General features: G+C 50.3%; 1 long non-coding RNA gene across 1 annotated transcript in view; it reads right to left on the bottom strand.

The window, feature by feature from the left end:
* LOC140730255 (uncharacterized) overlaps positions 1 to 18,070 on the bottom strand; it is a 174,929-nt gene extending 156,859 nt beyond the window's left edge. The window contains exon 1 of the long non-coding RNA XR_012099549.1: positions 17,977 to 18,070. This is a non-coding gene — a long non-coding RNA (uncharacterized lncRNA). The remainder of the gene's footprint in view (positions 1 to 17,976) is intronic.
* Positions 18,071 to 20,001: the final 1,931 nt, after the last annotated feature.

Consider the following 20,001-nt stretch of genomic DNA (forward strand, 5'->3'; position numbering starts at 1 on the left):
CCTCAGTCAGAGACAAGCAATGGAGTCTATCATGGGCTCAAACCCTCGACACGTCAGTCAGAGGGAAGCAATGGAGTCTACCATGGGCTCACACCCTCAACACGTCAGTCGGAGGGAAGCAATGGAGTCTGTCATGGGCTCACACCCTCAACACGTCAGTCAGAGGGAAGCAATGGAGTCTATCATGGGTTCACACCCTCGGCACGTCAGTCGGAGTCAAGCAATGGAGACTATCATGGGCTCACACTCTCGACACCTGAGTCAGAGGGAAGCAATGGAGTCTATCATGGGCTCACACCCTCGACACGTCAGTCGGAATGAAGCAATGGAGTCTATCATGGGCTCACACCCTGGACACGTCAGTCGGAATGAAGCAATGGAGTCTATCATGGGCTCACACCGTCGACACATCAGTCAGAGGGAAGCAATGGAGTCTGCCATGGGCTCACACCCTCAACACCTCAATCAGAGGGATGCAATGGAGTCTATCATGGGCTCACACCCTCAACACGTCAGTCAGAGACAAGCAATGGAGTCTATCATGGGCTCAAACCCTCGACACGTCAGTCAGAGGGAAGCAATGGAGTCTACCATGGGCTCACACCCTCGACACCTCAGTCAGAGACAAGTAATGGAGTCTATCATGGGCTCAAACCCTCGACACGTCAGTCAGAGGGAAGCAATGGAGTCTACCATGGGCTCACACCCTCAACACGTCATTCGGAGGGAAGCAATGGAGTCTGTCATGGGCTCACACCCTCAACACCTCAGTCAGAGAGAAGCAATGGAGTCTATCATGGGCTCAAACCCTCAACACGTCAGTCGGAGGGAAGCAATTGAGTCTATCATGGGCTCACACCCTCGACACATCAGTCAGAGACAAGCAATGGAGTCTATCATGGGCTCACACTCTCGACACCTGAGTCAGAGGGAAGCAATGGAGTCTATCATGGGCTCACACCCTCGACACGTCAGTCGGAATGAAGCAATGGAGTCTATCATGGGCTCACACCCTCGACACGTCAGTTGGAGACAAGCAATGTAGTCTATCATGGGCTCACACCCTCGACACGTCAGTCGGAACGAAGCAATGGAGTCTATCATGGGCTCAAACCCTCGGCACGTCAGTCGGAATGAAGCAATGGAGTCTATCATGGGCTCACACCGTCGACACATCAGTCAGAGGGAAGCAATGGAGTCTACCATGGGCTCACACCCTCAACACCTCAATCAGAGGGATGCAATGGAGTCTATCATGGGCTCACACCCTCAACACGTCAGTCAGAGACAAGCAATGGAGTCTATCATGGGCTCAAACCCTCGACACGTCAGTCAGAGGGAAGCAATGGAGTCTACCATGGGCTCACACCCTCGACACCTCAGTCAGAGACAAGCAATGGAGTCTATCATGGGCTCAAACCCCCGACACGTCAGTCAGAGGGAAGCGATGGAGTCTACCATGGGCTCACACCCTCAACACGTCAGTCGGAGGGAAGCAATGGAGTCTGTCATGGGCTCACACCCTCAACACGTCAGTCAGAGGGAAGCAATGGAGTCTATCATGGGTTCACACCCTCGGCACGTCAGTCGGAGTCAAGCAATGGAGACTATCATGGGCTCACACTCTCGACACCTGAGTCAGAGGGAAGCAATGGAGTCTATCATGGGCTCACACCCTCGACACGTCAGTCGGAATAAAGCAATGGAGTCTATCATGGGCTCACAACCTCGACACGTCAGTCGGACTGAAGCAATGAAGTCTATAATGGGCTTACACACTCGACAAGTCAGTCGGAGACAAGCAATGGAGTCTATCATGGGCTCACACCATCAACACATCAGTCGGAACGAAGCAATGGACTCTATCATGGGCTCACACCCTCGACACGTCAGTCGGAACGAAGCAAAGGAGTCTATCATGGGCTCACACCCTCAACACGTCAGTCGGAGACAAGCAATGGAGTCTATAATGGGCTCACACCCTCGAAAAGTCTGTCGGAGGGAAGCAATGGAGTAAATCATGGTCTCACACCCTCGACACGTCTGTCAGAGAGAAGCAATGGAGTCTAACATGGGCTCACACCCTCGACACCTCAGTCAGAGGGAAGCAATGAAGTCTATCATGGGCTCACACCCTCGACACCTCAGTCGGAGGGAAGCAATGGAGTCTATAATGGGCTCACACCCTCGACACCTCAGTCGGAGGGAAGCAATGGAGTCTATAATGGGCTCACACCCTCGACACGTCAGTCGGAGGGAAGCAATGGAGTCTATAATGGGCTCACACCCTCGACACATCAGTCTTAGGGAAGCAATGGAATCTATCATGGGCTCACACCCTCGACACGTCAGTCGGAGGGAAGCAATGGAGTCTATCATGGGCTCAAAACCTCGACACGTCAGTCGGACTGAAGCAATGGAGTCTAAAATGGTCTCACACCCTCGACAAGTCAGTCGGAGACAAGCAATGGAGTCTATCATGGGCTCACACCCACAACACGTCAGTCAGAGACAAGCAATGGAGTCTATCATGGGCTCACACACTCGACACATCAGTCAGAGACAAGCAATGGAGTCTATCATGGGCTCACACCCTCGACACATCAGTCAGAGACAAGCAATGGAGTCTATCATGGGCTTACACCCTCGACACGTCAGTCAGGGGGAAGCAATGGAGTCTATCATGTGCTCACACACTCAACAGGTCAGTCAGAGACAAGCAATGGAGTCTATCATGGGCTCACACCCTCGACACGACAGTCAGAGGGAAGCAATGGAGTTTATCATGGGCTTACACCCTCGACACGTCAGTCAGAGGGAAGCAATGGAGTCTATCATGGGCTCACACACTCAACACGTCAGTCAGAGACAGGCAATGGAGTCTATCATGGGCTCATACCCTCGACACGACAGTCAGAGGGAAGCAATGGAGTTTATCATGGGCTCACACCCTCGACACGTCAGTCGGAGAGAAGCAATGGAGGCTATAATGGGCTCACCCCCTCGACACGTCAGTCAGAGTGAAGCAATGGAGTCTATAATGGGTTCACACCCTCGTCACGTCAGTCGGAGACAAGCAATGGAGTCTATCATGGGCTCACAACCTCGACACGTCAGTCGGAGTGAAGCAATGAAGTCTATAATGGGCTTACACCCTCGACAAGTCAGTCGGAGACAAGCAATGGAGTCTATCATGGGCTCACACCATCAACACATCAGTCGGAACGAAGCAATGGAGTCTATCATGGGCTCACACCCTCGACACGTCAGTCGGAACGAAGCAATGGAGTCTATCATGGGCTCACACCCTCAACACGTCAGTCGGAGACAAGCAATGGAGTCTATAATGGGCTCACACCCTCGACAAGTCTGTCGGACGGAAGCAATGGAGTAAATCATGGTCTCACACCCTCGACACGTCTGTCAGAGAGAAGCAATGGAGTCTATCATGGGCTCACACCCTCGACACCTCAGTCAGAGGGAAGCAATGAAGTCTATCATGGGCTCACACTCTCGACACCTGAGTCAGAGGGAAGCAATGGAGCCTATCATGGGCTCACACCCTCTACACATCAGTCGGAGGGAAGCAATGGAGTCTATGATGGGCTCACACCCTCGAAATGTCTGTCAGAGGGAAGCAATGGAGTCTATCATGGGCTCACACCCTCGACACGTCAGTCAGAATGAAGCAATGGAGTCCATCATGGGCTCACACCCTCGACACGTCTGTTGGAGACAAGCAATGTAGTCTATCATGGGCTCACACCCTCGACACATCAGTCAGAAGGAAGCAATGGAGTCTACCATGGGCTCACACCCTCAACACCTCAATCAGAGGGATGCAATGGAGTCTATCATGGGCTCACACCCTCAACAACTCAGTCAGAGACAAGCAATGGAGTCTATCATGGGCTCACACCCTCGACACGTCAGTCAGAGGGAAGCAATGGAGTCTACTATGGGCTCACACCCTCAACATGTCAGTCGGAGGGAAGCAATGGAGTCTACCATGGGCTCACACCCTCAACACGTCAGTCGGAGGGAAGCAATGGAGTCTGTCATGGGCTCACACCCTCAACACGTCAGTCAGAGGGAAGCAATGGAGTCTATCATGGGTTCACACCCTCGGCACGTCAGTCGGAGTCAAGCAATGGAGACTATCATGGGCTCACACTCTCGACACCTGAGTCAGAGGGAAGCAATGGAGTCTATCATGGGCTCACACCCTCGACACGTCAGTCGGAATGAAGCAATGGAGTCTATCATGGGCTCACACCCTGGACACGTCAGTCGGAATGAAGCAATGGAGTCTATCATGGGCTCACACCGTCGACACATCAGTCAGAGGGAAGCAATGGAGTCTGCCATGGGCTCACACCCTCAACACCTCAATCAGAGGGATGCAATGGAGTCTATCATGGGCTCACACCCTCAACACGTCAGTCAGAGACAAGCAATGGAGTCTATCATGGGCTCAAACCCTCGACACGTCAGTCAGAGGGAAGCAATGGAGTCTACCATGGGCTCACACCCTCGACACCTCAGTCAGAGACAAGTAATGGAGTCTATCATGGGCTCAAACCCTCGACACGTCAGTCAGAGGGAAGCAATGGAGTCTACCATGGGCTCACACCCTCAACACGTCATTCGGAGGGAAGCAATGGAGTCTGTCATGGGCTCACACCCTCAACACCTCAGTCAGAGAGAAGCAATGGAGTCTATCATGGGCTCAAACCCTCAACACGTCAGTCGGAGGGAAGCAATTGAGTCTATCATGGGCTCACACCCTCGACACATCAGTCAGAGACAAGCAATGGAGTCTATCATGGGCTCACACTCTCGACACCTGAGTCAGAGGGAAGCAATGGAGTCTATCATGGGCTCACACCCTCGACACGTCAGTCGGAATGAAGCAATGGAGTCTATCATGGGCTCACACCCTCGACACGTCAGTTGGAGACAAGCAATGTAGTCTATCATGGGCTCACACCCTCGACACGTCAGTCGGAACGAAGCAATGGAGTCTATCATGGGCTCAAACCCTCGGCACGTCAGTCGGAATGAAGCAATGGAGTCTATCATGGGCTCACACCGTCGACACATCAGTCAGAGGGAAGCAATGGAGTCTACCATGGGCTCACACCCTCAACACCTCAATCAGAGGGATGCAATGGAGTCTATCATGGGCTCACACCCTCAACACGTCAGTCAGAGACAAGCAATGGAGTCTATCATGGGCTCAAACCCTCGACACGTCAGTCAGAGGGAAGCAATGGAGTCTACCATGGGCTCACACCCTCGACACCTCAGTCAGAGACAAGCAATGGAGTCTATCATGGGCTCAAACCCCCGACACGTCAGTCAGAGGGAAGCGATGGAGTCTACCATGGGCTCACACCCTCAACACGTCAGTCGGAGGGAAGCAATGGAGTCTGTCATGGGCTCACACCCTCAACACGTCAGTCAGAGGGAAGCAATGGAGTCTATCATGGGTTCACACCCTCGGCACGTCAGTCGGAGTCAAGCAATGGAGACTATCATGGGCTCACACTCTCGACACCTGAGTCAGAGGGAAGCAATGGAGTCTATCATGGGCTCACACCCTCGACACGTCAGTCGGAATGAAGCAATGGAGTCTATCATCGGCTCACAACCTCGACACGTCAGTCGGACTGAAGCAATGAAGTCTATAATGGGCTTACACACTCGACAAGTCAGTCGGAGACAAGCAATGGAGTCTATCATGGGCTCACACCATCAACACATCAGTCAGAACGAAGCAATGGACTCTATCATGGGCTCACACCCTCGACACGTCAGTCGGAACGAAGCAAAGGAGTCTATCATGGGCTCACACCCTCAACACGTCAGTCGGAGACAAGCAATGGAGTCTATAATGGGCTCACACCCTCGTAAAGTCTGTCGGAGGGAAGCAATGGAGTAAATCATGGTCTCACACCCTCGACACGTCTGTCAGAGAGAAGCAATGGAGTCTAACATGGGCTCACACCCTCGACACCTCAGTCAGAGGGAAGCAATGAAGTCTATCATGGGCTCACACCCTCGACACCTCAGTCGGAGGGAAGCAATGGAGTCTATAATGGGCTCACACCCTCGACACCTCAGTCGGAGGGAAGCAATGGAGTCTATAATGGGCTCACACCCTCGACACGTCAGTCGGAGGGAAGCAATGGAGTCTATAATGGGCTCACACCCTCGACACATCAGTCTTAGGGAAGCAATGGAATCTATCATGGGCTCACACCCTCGACACGTCAGTCGGAGGGAAGCAATGGAGTCTATCATGGGCTCAAAACCTCGACACGTCAGTCGGACTGAAGCAATGGAGTCTAAAATGGTCTCACACCCTCGACAAGTCAGTCGGAGACAAGCAATGGAGTCTATCATGGGCTCACACCCACAACACGTCAGTCAGAGACAAGCAATGGAGTCTATCATGGGCTCACACACTCGACACATCAGTCAGAGACAAGCAATGGAGTCTATCATGGGCTCACACCCTCGACACATCAGTCAGAGACAAGCAATGCAGTCTATCATGGGCTTACACCCTCGACACGTCAGTCAGGGGGAAGCAATGGAGTCTATCATGTGCTCACACACTCAACAGGTCAGTCAGAGACAAGCAATGGAGTCTATCATGGGCTCACACCCTCGACACGACAGTCAGAGGGAAGCAATGGAGTTTATCATGGGCTTACACCCTCGACACGTCAGTCAGAGGGAAGCAATGGAGTCTATCATGGGCTCACACACTCAACACGTCAGTCAGAGACAGGCAATGGAGTCTATCATGGGCTCATACCCTCGACACGACAGTCAGAGGGAAGCAATGGAGTTTATCATGGGCTCACACCCTCGACACGTCAGTCGGAGAGAAGCAATGGAGGCTATAATGGGCTCACCCCCTCGACACGTCAGTCAGAGTGAAGCAATGGAGTCTATAATGGGTTCACACCCTCGTCACGTCAGTCGGAGACAAGCAATGGAGTCTATCATGGGCTCACAACCTCGACACGTCAGTCGGAGTGAAGCAATGAAGTCTATAATGGGCTTACACCCTCGACAAGTCAGTCGGAGACAAGCAATGGAGTCTATCATGGGCTCACACCATCAACACATCAGTCGGAACGAAGCAATGGAGTCTATCATGGGCTCACACCCTCAACACGTCAGTCGGAACGAAGCAATGGAGTCTATCATGGGCTCACACCCTCAACACGTCAGTCGGAGAAAAGCAATGGAGTCTATAATGGGCTCACACCCTCGACAAGTCTGTCGGACGGAAGCAATGGAGTAAATCATGGTCTCACACCCTCGACACGTCTGTCAGAGAGAAGCAATGGAGTCTATCATGGGCTCACACCCTCGACACCTCAGTCAGAGGGAAGCAATGAAGTCTATCATGGGCTCACACCCTCGACACCTCAGTCGGAGGGAAGCAATGGAGTCTATAATGGGCTCACACCCTCGACACCTCAGTCGGAGGGAAGCAATGGAGTCTATAATGGGCTCACACCCTCGACACGTCAGTTGGAGGGAAGCAATGGAGTCTATAATGGGCTCACACCCTCGACACATCAGTCTTAGGGAAGCAATGGAGTCTATCATGGGCTCACACCCTCAACACGTCAGTCAGAGACAAGCAATGGAGTCTATCATGGGCTCACACCCTCTACACCTCAGTCAGAGGGAAGCAATGGAGTCTATTATGGGCTCACACCCTCGACACATCAGTCAGAGGGAAGCAATGGAGTCTATCATGGGCTCACACCCTCGACAAGTCAGTCAGAGGGAAGCAATGGAGTCTATCATGGGCTCACAACCTCGACACATCAGTCAGAGACAAGCAATGGAGTCTATCATGGGCTCACACCCTCGACACATCAGTCGGAGACAAGCAATGGACTCTATCATGGGCTCACAAACTCGACACATCAGTCGGAGACAAGCAATGGAGTTTATCATGGGCTTACACCCTTAACATGTCAGTCGGAGACAAGCAGTGAAGTCTATCATGGGCTCACAACCTCGACACGTCAGTCGGAGGGAAGCAATGGAGTCTATAATGGGCTCACACCCTCGACACGACAGTCGGAGACAAGCAATGGAGTCTATCATGGGCTCACACCCTCGACACGTCAGTCGGAATGATGCAATGGAGTCTATCATGGGCTCACACCCTCAACACGTCAGTCGGAGACAAGCAACGGAGTCTATTATGGGCTCACACCCTCGACCAGTCAGTCGGAGGGAAGCAATGGAGTCTATCATGGGCTCACAATTTCGACAAGTCAGTCGGAGGGAAGCAATGGAGTCTATCATGGGCTCACACCTTCGACACGTCAGTCAGAGGGAAGCAATGGAGTCTATCATGAGCTCACAACCTCGACACGTCAGTCGGACTGAAGCAATGGAGTCTAAAATGGGCTCACACCCTCGACAAGTCAGTCGGAGACAAGCAATGGAGTCTATCATGGGCTCACACCCACAACACGTCAGTCAGAGACAAGCAATGGAGTCTATCATGGGCTCACACCCTCGACACATCAGTCAGAGACAAGCAATGGAGTCTATCATGGGCTCACACCCTCGACACATCAGTCAGAGACAAGCAATGGAGTCTATCATGGGCTTACACCCTCGACACGTCAGTCAGAGGGAAGCAATGGAGTCTATCATGTGCTCACACACTCAACACGTCAGTCAGAGACAAGCAATGGAGTCTATCATGGGCTCACACCCTCGACACGACAGTCAGAGGGAAGCAATGGAGATTATCATGGGCTTACACCCTCGACACGTCAGTCAGAGGGAAGCAATGGAGTCTATCATGGGCTCACCCACTCAACACGTCAGTCAGTGACAAGCAACGGAGTCTATCATGGGCTCATACACTCGACACGACAGTCAGAGGGAAGCAATGGAGTTTATCATGGGCTCACACCCTCGACACGTCAGTCGGAGAGAAGCAATGGAGGCTATAATGGGCTCACCCCCTCGACACGTCAGTCAGAGTGAAGCAATGGAGTCTATGATGGGTTCACACCCTCGTCACGTCAGTCGGAGACAAGCAATGGAGTCTATCATGGGCTCACAACCTCGACACGTCAGTCAGAGTGAAGCAATGAAGTCTATAATGGGCTTACACCCTCGACAAGTCAGTCGGAGACAAGCAATGGAGTCTATCATGGGCTCACACCATCAACACATCAGTCGGAACGAAGCAATGGAGTCTATAATGGGCTCACACCCTCGACACGTCAGTCGGAACGAAGCACTGGAGTCTATCATGGGCTCACACCCTCGACACCTCAGTCAGAGGGAAGCAATGAAGTCTATCATGGGCTCACACCCTCGACACCTCAGTCGGAGGGAAGCAATGGAGTCTATAATGGGCTCACACCCTGGACACCTCAGTCGGAGGGAAGCAATGGAGTCTATAATGGGCTCACACCCTCGACACGTCAGTCGGAGGGAAGCAATGGAGTCTATAATGGGCTCACACCCTCGACACATCAGTCTTAGGGAAGCAATGGAGTCTATCATGGGCTCACACCCTCGACACGTCAGTCGGAGGGAAGCAATGGAGTCTATCATGGGCTCACAACCTCGACACGTCAGTCGGACTGAAGCAATGGAGTCTAAAATGGGCTCACACCCTCGACAAGTCAGTCGGAGACAAGCAATGGAGTCTATCATGGGCTCACACCCACAACACGTCAGTCAGAGACAAGCAATGGAGTCTATCATGGGCTCACACCCTCGACACATCAGTCAGAGACAAGCAATGGAGTCTATCATGGGCTCACACCCTCGACACATCAGTCAGAGACAAGCAATGGAGTCTATCATGGGCTTACACCCTCGACACGTCAGTCAGAGGGAAGCAATGGAGTCTATCATGTGCTCACACACTCAACACGTCAGTCAGAGACAAGCAATGGAGTCTATCATGGGCTCACACCCTCGACACGATAGTCAGATTGAAGCAATGGAGTTTATCATGGGCTTACACCCTCGACACGTCAGTCAGAGGGAAGCAATGGAGTCTATCATCGGCTCACACACTCAACACGTCAGTCAGAGACAAGCAATGGAGTCTATCATGGGCTCATACCCTCGACACGACAGTCAGAGGGAAGCAATGGAGTTTATCATGGGCTCACACCCTCGACACGTCAGTCGGAGAGAAGCAATGGAGGCTATAATGGGCTCACCCCCTCGACACGTCAGTCAGAGTGAAGCAATGGAGTCTATAATGGGTTCACACCCTCGTCACGTCAGTCGGAGACAAGCAATGGAGTCTATCATGGGCTCACAACCTCGACACGTCAGTCGGAGTGAAGCAATGAAGTCTATAATGGGCTTACACCCTCGATAAGTCAGTCGGAGACAAGCAATGGAGTCTATCATGGGCTCACACCATCAACACATCAGTCGGAACGAAGCAATGGAGTCTGTCATGGGCTCACACCCTCGACACGTCAGTCGGAACGAAGCAATGGAGTCTATCATGGGCTCACACCCTCAACACGTCAGTCGGAGACAAGCAATGGAGTCTATAATGGGCTCACACCCTCGACAAGTCTGTCGGAGGGAAGCAATGGAGTAAATCATGGTCTCACACCCTCGACACGTCTGTCAGAGAGAAGCAATGGAGTCTATCATGGGCTCACACCCTCGACACCTCAGTCAGAGGGAAGCAATGAAGTCTACCATGGGCTCACACCCTCGACACCTCAGTCGATGGGAAGCAATGGAGTCTATAATGGGCTCACACCCTCGACACCTCAGTCGGAGGGAAGCAATGGAGTCTATAATGGGCTCACACCCTCGACACGTCAGTCGGAGGGAAGCAATGGAGTCTATCATGGGCTCACAACCTCGACACGTCAGTCGGAGGGAAGCAATGGAGTCTATCATGGGCTCACACCCTCGACACGTCAGTCAGAGGGAAGCAATGGAGTCTATCATGGGCTGACACCCTCAACGCGTCAGTCAGAGACAAGCAATGGAGTCTATCATGGGCTCACACCCTCAACACGTCAGTCAGAGACAATCAATGGAGTCTATCATGCGCTCACACGCTCAAAACATCAGTCAGAGGGAAGCACTGGAGTCTATCATGGGCTCACACCCTCGATACATCAGTCAGAGGGAAGCAATGGAGTTTATCATGGGCTCGCACCCTCGACACGTCAGTCAGAGGGAAGCAATGGAGTTTATCATGGGCTCACACCCTCAACACGTCAGTCGGAGGGAAGCAATGGAGTCTGTCATGGGCCCACACACTCAACACCTCAATCAGAGGGATGCAATGGAGTCTATCATGGGCTCACACCCTCAACACGTCAGTCGGAGGGAAGCAATGGAGTCTATCATGGGCTCACACACTCGACACGTCAGTCAGAGACAAGCAATGGAGTCTATCATGGGCTCACACCCTCGACACGTCAGTCAGAGACAAGCAATGGAGTCTATCATGGGTTCACACCCTCGGCATGTCATTCGGAGACAAGCAGTGGAGTGTATCATGGGCTCACAATCTCGACACGTCAGTCGGAGGGAAGCAATGGAGGCTATAATGGGCTCACCCCTTCGACACGTCAGTCAGAGTGAAGCAATGGAGTCTATAATGGGTTCACACCCTCGTCACGTCAGTCGGAGACAAGCAATGGAGTCTATCATGGGCTCACAACCTCGACACGTCAGTCGGAGTGAAGCAATGAAGTCTATAATGGGCTTACACCCTCGACAAGTCAGTCGGAGACAAGCAATGGAGTCTATCATGGGCTCACACCATCAACACATCAGTCGGAACGAAGCAATGGAGTCTATCATGGGCTCACACCCTCGACACGTCAGTCGGAACGAAGCAATGGAGTCTATCATGGGCTCACACCCTCAACATGTCAGTCGGAGACAAGCAATGGAGTCTATAATGGGCTCACACCCTCGACAAGTCTGTCGGAGGGAAGCAATGGAGTAAATCATGGTCTCACACCCTCGACACGTCTGTCAGAGAGAAGCAATGGAGTCTATCATGGGCTCACACCCTCGACACGTCAGTCGGAGGGAAGCAATGGAGTCTATAATGGGCTCACACCCTCGACACATCAGTCTTAGGGAAGCAATGGAGTCTATCATGGGCTCACACCCTCGACACGTCAGTCGGAGGGAAGCAATGGAGTCTATCATGGGCTCACACCCTCGACACATCAGTCAGAGGGAAGCAATGGAGTCTATCATGGGCTGACACCCTCAACGCGTCAGTCAGAGACAAGCAATGGAGTCTATCATGCGCTCACACGCTCGAAACATCAGTCAGAGGGAAGCAATGGAGTTTATCATGGGCTCACACCCTCAACACGTCAGTCAGAGACAATCAATGGAGTCTATCATGCGCTCACACGCTCGAAACATCAGTCAGAGGGAAGCACTGGAGTCTATCATGGGCTCACACCCTCGATACATCAGTCAGAGGGAAGCAATGGAGTTTATCATGGGCTCGCACCCTCGACACGTCAGTCAGAGGGAAGCAATGGAGTTTATCATGGGCTCACACCCTCAACACGTCAGTCGGAGGGAAGCAATGGAGTCTGTCATGGGCCCACACCCTCAACACCTCAATCAGAGGGATGCAATGGAGTCTGTCATGGGCTCACACCCTCAACACGTCAGTGGGAGGGAAGCAATGGAGTCTATCATGGGCTCACACACTCGACACGTCAGTCAGAGACAAGCAATGGAGTCTATCATGGGCTCACACCCTCGACACGTCAGTCGGAGGGAAGCAATGGAGTCTATCATGGGCTCACACCCTCGACACGTCAGTCGGAGGGAAGCAATGGAGTCTATCATGGGCTCACACCCTCGACACTTCAGTCGGAGAAAAGCAATGGAGTCTGTCATGGGCTCACACCCTCGACACGTCAGTCAGAGACAAGCAATGGAGTCTATCATGGGTTCACACCCTCGGCATGTCATTCGGAGACAAGCAATGGAGTCTATCATGGGCTCACAACCTCGACACGTCAGTCGGAGGGAATCAATGGAGTCTATAATGGGCTCACACCCTCGACACGACAGTCGGAGACAAGCAATGGAGTCTATCACGGGCTCACACCCTCAACACGTCAGTCGGAATGAAGCAATGGAGTCTATCATGGGCTCACACTCGACACGTCAGTCGGAACGAAGCAATGGAGTCTATCATGGGATCACACCCTCGACACGTCAGTCGGAGACAAGCAATGGAGTCTATTATGGGCTCACACCCTCGTCAAGTCAGTCGGAGGGAAGCAATGGAGTATATCATGGGCTCACACCCTCGACACGTCAGTCAGAGAGAAGCAACGGAGTCTATCATGGGCTCACACCCTCGACACGTCAGTCGGAGACAAGCAACGGAGTCTATCATGGGCTCACACCCTCGACACGTCAGTCGGAGACAAGCAATGGAGTCTATCATGGGCTCACACCCTCGACACGTCAGTCGCAGACAAGCAATGGAGTCTCTCATGGGCTCACACCCTCGACAAGTCAGTCAGAGGGAAGCAATGGAGTCTATCATGGGCTCACACCCTCAACACGTCAGTCAGAGACAAGCAATGGAGTCTATCATGGGTTCACACCCTCGGCATGTCAGTCGGAGACAAGCAGTGGAGTCTATCATGGGCTCACAACCTCGACACGTCAGTCGGAGGGAAGCAATGGAGTCTATAATGGGCTCACACCCTCGACACGACAGTCGGAGACAAGCAATGGTGTCTATCATGGGCTCACACCCTCAACACGTCAGTCAGAATGAAGCAATGGAGTCTATCATGGGCTCACACCCTCGACACGTCAGTCGGAGACAAGCAATGGAGTCTTTTATGGGCTCACACCCTCGACAAGTCAGTCGGAGGGAAGCAATGGAGTCTATCATGGGCTCACACCCTCGACAAGTCAGTCGGAGGGAAGCAATGGAGTCTATCATGGGCTCACACCCTCGACACGTCAGTCAGAGAGAAGCAACGGAGTCTATCATGGGCTCACACCCTCGACACGTCATTCAGAGACAAGCAATGGAGTCTATCATGGGCTCACACCCTCGACATGTCAGTCGGAAACAAGCAATTGAGTCTATCATGGGCTCACACCCTCGACACGTCAGTCGGAGACAAGCAATGGAGTCTCTCATGGGCTCATACCCTCGACAAGTCAGTCAGAGGGAAGCAATGGAGTCTATCATGGGCTCACACCCTCAACACGTCAGTCAGAGGGAAGCAATGGAGTCTATCATGGGCTCACACCCTCTACACCTCAGTCAGACGGAAGCAATGGAGTCTATTATGGGCTCACACCCTCGACACATCAGTCAGAGGGAAGCAATGGAGTCTATCATGGGCTCACACCCTCGACACCTCAGTCAGAGGGAAGCAATGGAGTCTATCATGGGCTCACACCCTCGACACCTCAGTCGGAGGGAAGCAATGGAGTCTATCATGGGCTCACACCCTCAACACGTCAGTCGGAGGGAAGCAATGGAGTCTCTCATGGGCTCACACCCTCGACACGTCAGTCAGAGACAAGCAATGGAGTCTATCATGGGCTCACACCCTCGACACGTCAGTCAGAGTGAAGCAATGGTGTCTATCATGGGCTCACACTCTCGACACGTCAGTCGGAGACAAGCAATGGAGACTATCATCGGCTCACACCCTCGACACGTCAGTCAGAGACAAGCAATGGAGTCTATCATGGGCTCACACCCTCGACACGTCAGTCAGAGTGAAGCAATGGAGTCTATCATGGGCTCACACTCTCGACACGTCAGTTGGAGACAAGCAATGGAGTCTATCATGGGCTCACACTCTCGACACGTCAGTTGGAGACAAGCAATGAAGTCTATCATGGGCTCACACCCTCAACACCTCAGTCAGAAACAAGCAATGGAGTCTATCATGGGCTCACAGCCTCAGCACGTCAGTCAGAGACAAGCAATGGAGTCTATCATGCGCTCACACCCTCGACACGTCAGTCAGAGGAAAGCAATGGAGTCTATCATGGGCTCACACCCTCGACACGTCAGTCAGAGGGAAGCAATGGAGTCTATCATGGGCTCACACCCTCGACACATCAGTCGGAGACAAGCAATGGAGTCTATCATGGGCTCACACCCTCTACACGTTAGTCAGAGGGAAGCAATGGCGTCTATCATGGGCTCACACCCTCGAAACATCAGTCAGAGGGAAGCAATGGAATTGATCATAGCTTGTGTTCTGTCTCCAAGCTTCTAAACCTCCAGACCACACACTCTGCTCCATACCTGAATGGCCTCCCTCGGAGGCAGCAAAGTGCCAGATTGTTCATTCGGCTCAAAAACACACCATCGACATGTAAATCACAGTTCCAATTGCATGCAACTTAGTAGAATCATATTTGAACGAAGAAGAGGTCCAGCACAGTCCAGTCCAGAACTAGAGGCCACAGTTTAAGAATAAGGGGTAGGCCATTTAGAACAGAGATACGGAAAAGTTTTTTCACCCAGAGAGTGGTGGATATGTGGAATGCTCTGCCCCAGAAGGCATTGGAGGCCAAGTCTCTGGATACATTCAAGAGAGAGTTAGATAGAGCTCTTATGGATAGCGGGGTCAAGGGATATGGGGAAAGGTCAGGAACGGGGTACTGATTGTGTATGACCAGCCATGATCACAATGAGTGGCGGTGCTGGCTGGAAGGGTCGAATGGCCTACTCCTGCACCTACTGTCTATTGTATATTGTCTATAAGTAAGAGAAGTAGTTTTGTAAACTGTCTGCAGGACGTTGCCATTGGTCACGTTGTTCACCCGTGCCATCTCGCTATAGCTTCCTACATTCCTACCATTCCATCCAATGATGCAACCGATCAGGACACTTTCAAAAGTACATCTAGAGAACTTTGGTTACAAGGTGAACCTCCTTAATTTACTAAGCAAATAAAGACATTTACACACCTTCCTTGCGATTGTATCTGTGAACAGGGCCCAGTACAGGTCACCTGATATGTTAACACCCAGGAATTTAAAAGCTTCTGACTCCCGACACCACTGATTCACAAATGTAGACTGGTGGATGCGTGCCCTCCTTTCCCTTCTGGAATGAGAGGGTATTGTTGTGGCACCACTTAACCAGGTGTCCTACGTTGAGAGGCTTCTGGATTTTGGGGGAATTCTGATGTTAGTGCAGGAAAATATATGAGATGGAAGATTCAGCCTTCATTTCACTGACCAGAGGAACAGGTTGAAAAGGATGAATGGCCTATCTATTTCCAGTTAGGCAGCTGCAGGGCATAGCTTCATTTCCTCTAGTTCCCACCACACTTAGCTGCCTGCATCTAAGCTCCCTCCCCTGATTGTTTGCCAGAACAAACACAACAGCAAATTCTTTAATTAACCGAATAAGGGACACGGTGACCCAACATAACATGCGGGCACTGAAGAGGAACCATTCTGTGGAATGGTGCCATGATGTGCTTATGTAAATACTTTGCCTCAATATCACTGAACTATTTCTTTCGGCTTGTCTGGTGTTGAACCTCTGACAACGTTAATAAGGGGTGACCTTACAGAGGCATGCAAAGTTATGAGGTGTATAGGGTGAATGCATGGAGGCATTTTCTCCTCAGACTGGGTGAGGTAAGAACTACAGGTTAAAGGTGAAATATTGAAGGGGAATCTGAGGAGCAACTCCTTCAATCATAGGGTGGTGATAGTGTGAAATGAGCTGCCAGTGAAAGTGGTGGCTAAGTTCCTGGACGGGAGGGGTATGGAGGTCTATGGTCTGGGTGCAGGTCAATGGAACTAGGCAGAATAATAGTTCAGCATGGACTAGATGGGTCGAAAGGCTTGTTTCTGTGCTGTGGTGATATATGACCCCATGAAACATTAACTCTTGTTTCTCTTTCCACTGCTTGACCCATTGTGTGTTTTCAGTGATTTCTGTTCTTACTCTCTCAGACATCTGCTTGAATTCTCATTCTGCTCATTTTGGAGAGAAAGTGGCTAACTGACTGAAGGACTTTTTTCTATTGTGTAGGTGGCAGGTCTTGCTGGAACTTGTGCGTTCATTATGTGCCGTGTCACGTGACATGGGCGATCATGCTCTCCCTGACAATGACTGTTCTTGGCAAATTTTATACAGAAGTTGTTTATCATTGCCTCCTTCTAGGCAGTGTCCTTACAAGATAATCTTCCCAGCCATTATCAATACTCTTCAGAGATTGTCTGCCTGGCGTCAGTGGTCGCATAATCAGTACTTGTGATTTACGCTTCACGCGACCCTGATTGGGGGGATAAGCAGGTGCTACATCTTGCCCAAAGATGACTTGCAGGTTAGTGGAGGGAAGGAATGTCTTATACATCCTTTGGTAGAGACCTATCTCCACACCGCCACCAAGCTAAATTACACCGGAAGTTTGAATAGGTTTTCCTGGGCGGAAATGACTGATATGGCAAGTATAGGAGGGGATATCAGAGGTAGGTTCTTTACATAGAAAGTGGTGAGTATGTGGAATGCCCTACTGGGGTGGTGGTAGAAGCAGATATATTAGGGGCCTCTGGAAAAACTCTTAGGCAAGCAAATAAAAGAAAAATGGAAAGCTATGTAGGAGGGAATAGTTAGATTGATCTTAGAGTAGGTTTATTAGTTGTCACAATGCCATGAGCCACAGAGCCTATACTGAGATGTAATATTCTATTTAATGTTCTGTGTTTCTCCCACACAATGTCACTATGTTCAGATATATCCCAAGTGCAGAGTGACAGAAACTGAAGCGGTCGATAGTTCACAGACTCTAATGCAAACAGAGCTAGAGAGAAAAGAAAACAATAAACGCTAGGTCACACAGGGCCGTTAACTAGAACTCTCAAATGTAAACTAAAGCCAACACTACAGCTGAAAGAAATAACTAAATATAAAACAAATACCGCCAGTCTTCCGAGTCGGTTGACTTGACTGTCCAATTTCTCAGGCAAGGCCAAATGCAAGCAGGCAGCGAAACATTGCTGTGCTTTGTTCAAGTCTTGACAAACACTACAATGAAAAGAATGGAGTTACAACATACTGTCACAACATAATAATAATTAGCTGTCATGAGCGCAATTGCCTTATCTGCTGCGCTGCTGAATCCTTGGCTGTGACACACGATCCCTGGACCTGGGATTATCCAAGATTTGCAGAATGGTGGGTTAACCGGCCGCTGTAGATTTTGCCTGTGTGTAGGTGAGTTATAGAATCTGCTGGGAGTGCAGGAGTAGTGTATATGGGTTGTTGATTGGAGGGTAGAAGGTGTCCTCAAGCCCAGTGGTACATGCTTTCAGACTTTTGTATCTTCTGCCCAATGGGAAAGAGGAGAAGAGAGAATGTCTGGGGTGAGTTGGGGTCTTTGACTATGCTGGCTGCTTTACTGAGGCAGTGAGAAGTGTAAGCAGACAGTGATAGTGAAAGAGCTATGTTATGTTTTGTAACTTCAAAACATTAAATTAACTCAAAGAAACTCACAGGAGTCCAAAAATGCAGGTGTAGTTCAAGTTTACTTCAAGCGAGGCACGCCGTATCACATGGTAGCGTGATGATGTAATGCAATTCATGTATTTATACATATAACCCATAATGGATTACATTCAACCGAACAGGAATGCTTAATCAACTGATATACATACACAAGATTATTCAAATACTATTGAAATAATAAATGCACAACAAGTTACAGATACACACAAACTTAGTAATACTAAGGATACACAATTGTGCCCTTCTAAAAGCACACTGATTTTATCCTTGCATACCATGTCTAACCCAAGTTATTGTACTCTACACTGACATCTCCTTAAGTCAAAGGCAAAGTCAAGTTTATTGCCATCTGCACAAGCACAAGTATGCACAGGTGTAATTAAAAATGTACTTTCAGCAGCAACAAACAGTCAAAGGTTATGAGGAGAAGGCCGAAGAATGGAGTTGAGATGGATAATAAATCAGCCATGATGGAATGACGGAGCAAAGACAATGGGCCAAATAGCCTAACTGTAGTTCTATGTCTTATGATGTTTTGGGTTTATAATAGGCAAAAGCATCAGATAAGCAGCATTCAAAAGAAAAACATAAACATAATTTTTACAAGAAAGACCACAGCTGACAAAAAAACTGCCATTTTAGTGAAAGGTGATCGAAGTGATGATTGTGTTTATAAACTGTGGTGATTAGGCTTGCGCCAGTTGGTTCAAGAGCTGAATGACTGAAAGGAAGTTCGTTCTGATAATGTATTTTTTACTCCTTCTTCAAGTCTTCATGCCTTCCATGTATCATCTCCCAGCTTCTCACTTCATCCTCCCTCCCCCCCACCCATCTATCTTCCTCCTCACTTGGTCTCACCTATCATCTGCCAACTTGTACTCCTTCCCTTGCCCTTACCTTCTTATTCTGGCTGTTTTGCCTTTCTTTTCCAGTCCTGAGGAAGGGTCTCAGCCTAAAACATCGACTGTTTACTCCACTCCATAATGCTGCCTGCCCTGCTGGATTCCTCTAGATTTCCAGCATCTACAGAAACTCTTCTGTTTACTTTCTGTATATTCTTATTGTGATTTATAGTAATTTTTTATGTGTCGCACTGTACTGTTGCCATAAAACAACACATGTCATGACATATGTCGGTGAGTGAAAGTGTTAACATATGAGGAGCGTTTGATGGCTCTGGGCCTGGGCTGGCTTGAGTTGAGAAGGATGATGGGGATCTCATTGAAACCTATCGAATATAGAAAGGTCCAGGTAGAGCGGACATGGAGAGGGTACTTCCTGTGGTAGGGAAGTCTAGGACGAGACAGCACAGTCTCAGAGTTCCAGGATGTCTCCTTGAAACAGAAATGAGGAAGGGAATTCCTTTAGCCAGAGGGTGGTGAATCTGTGGAATTCATTGCCACAAACGGCTGTGGAGGCCAAGTCATTTGGTGTATTGG

Source organism: Hemitrygon akajei, chromosome 7 (assembly GCF_048418815.1).
Source record: "Hemitrygon akajei chromosome 7, sHemAka1.3, whole genome shotgun sequence".
NCBI classification, from domain to species: domain Eukaryota; kingdom Metazoa; phylum Chordata; class Chondrichthyes; order Myliobatiformes; family Dasyatidae; genus Hemitrygon; species Hemitrygon akajei.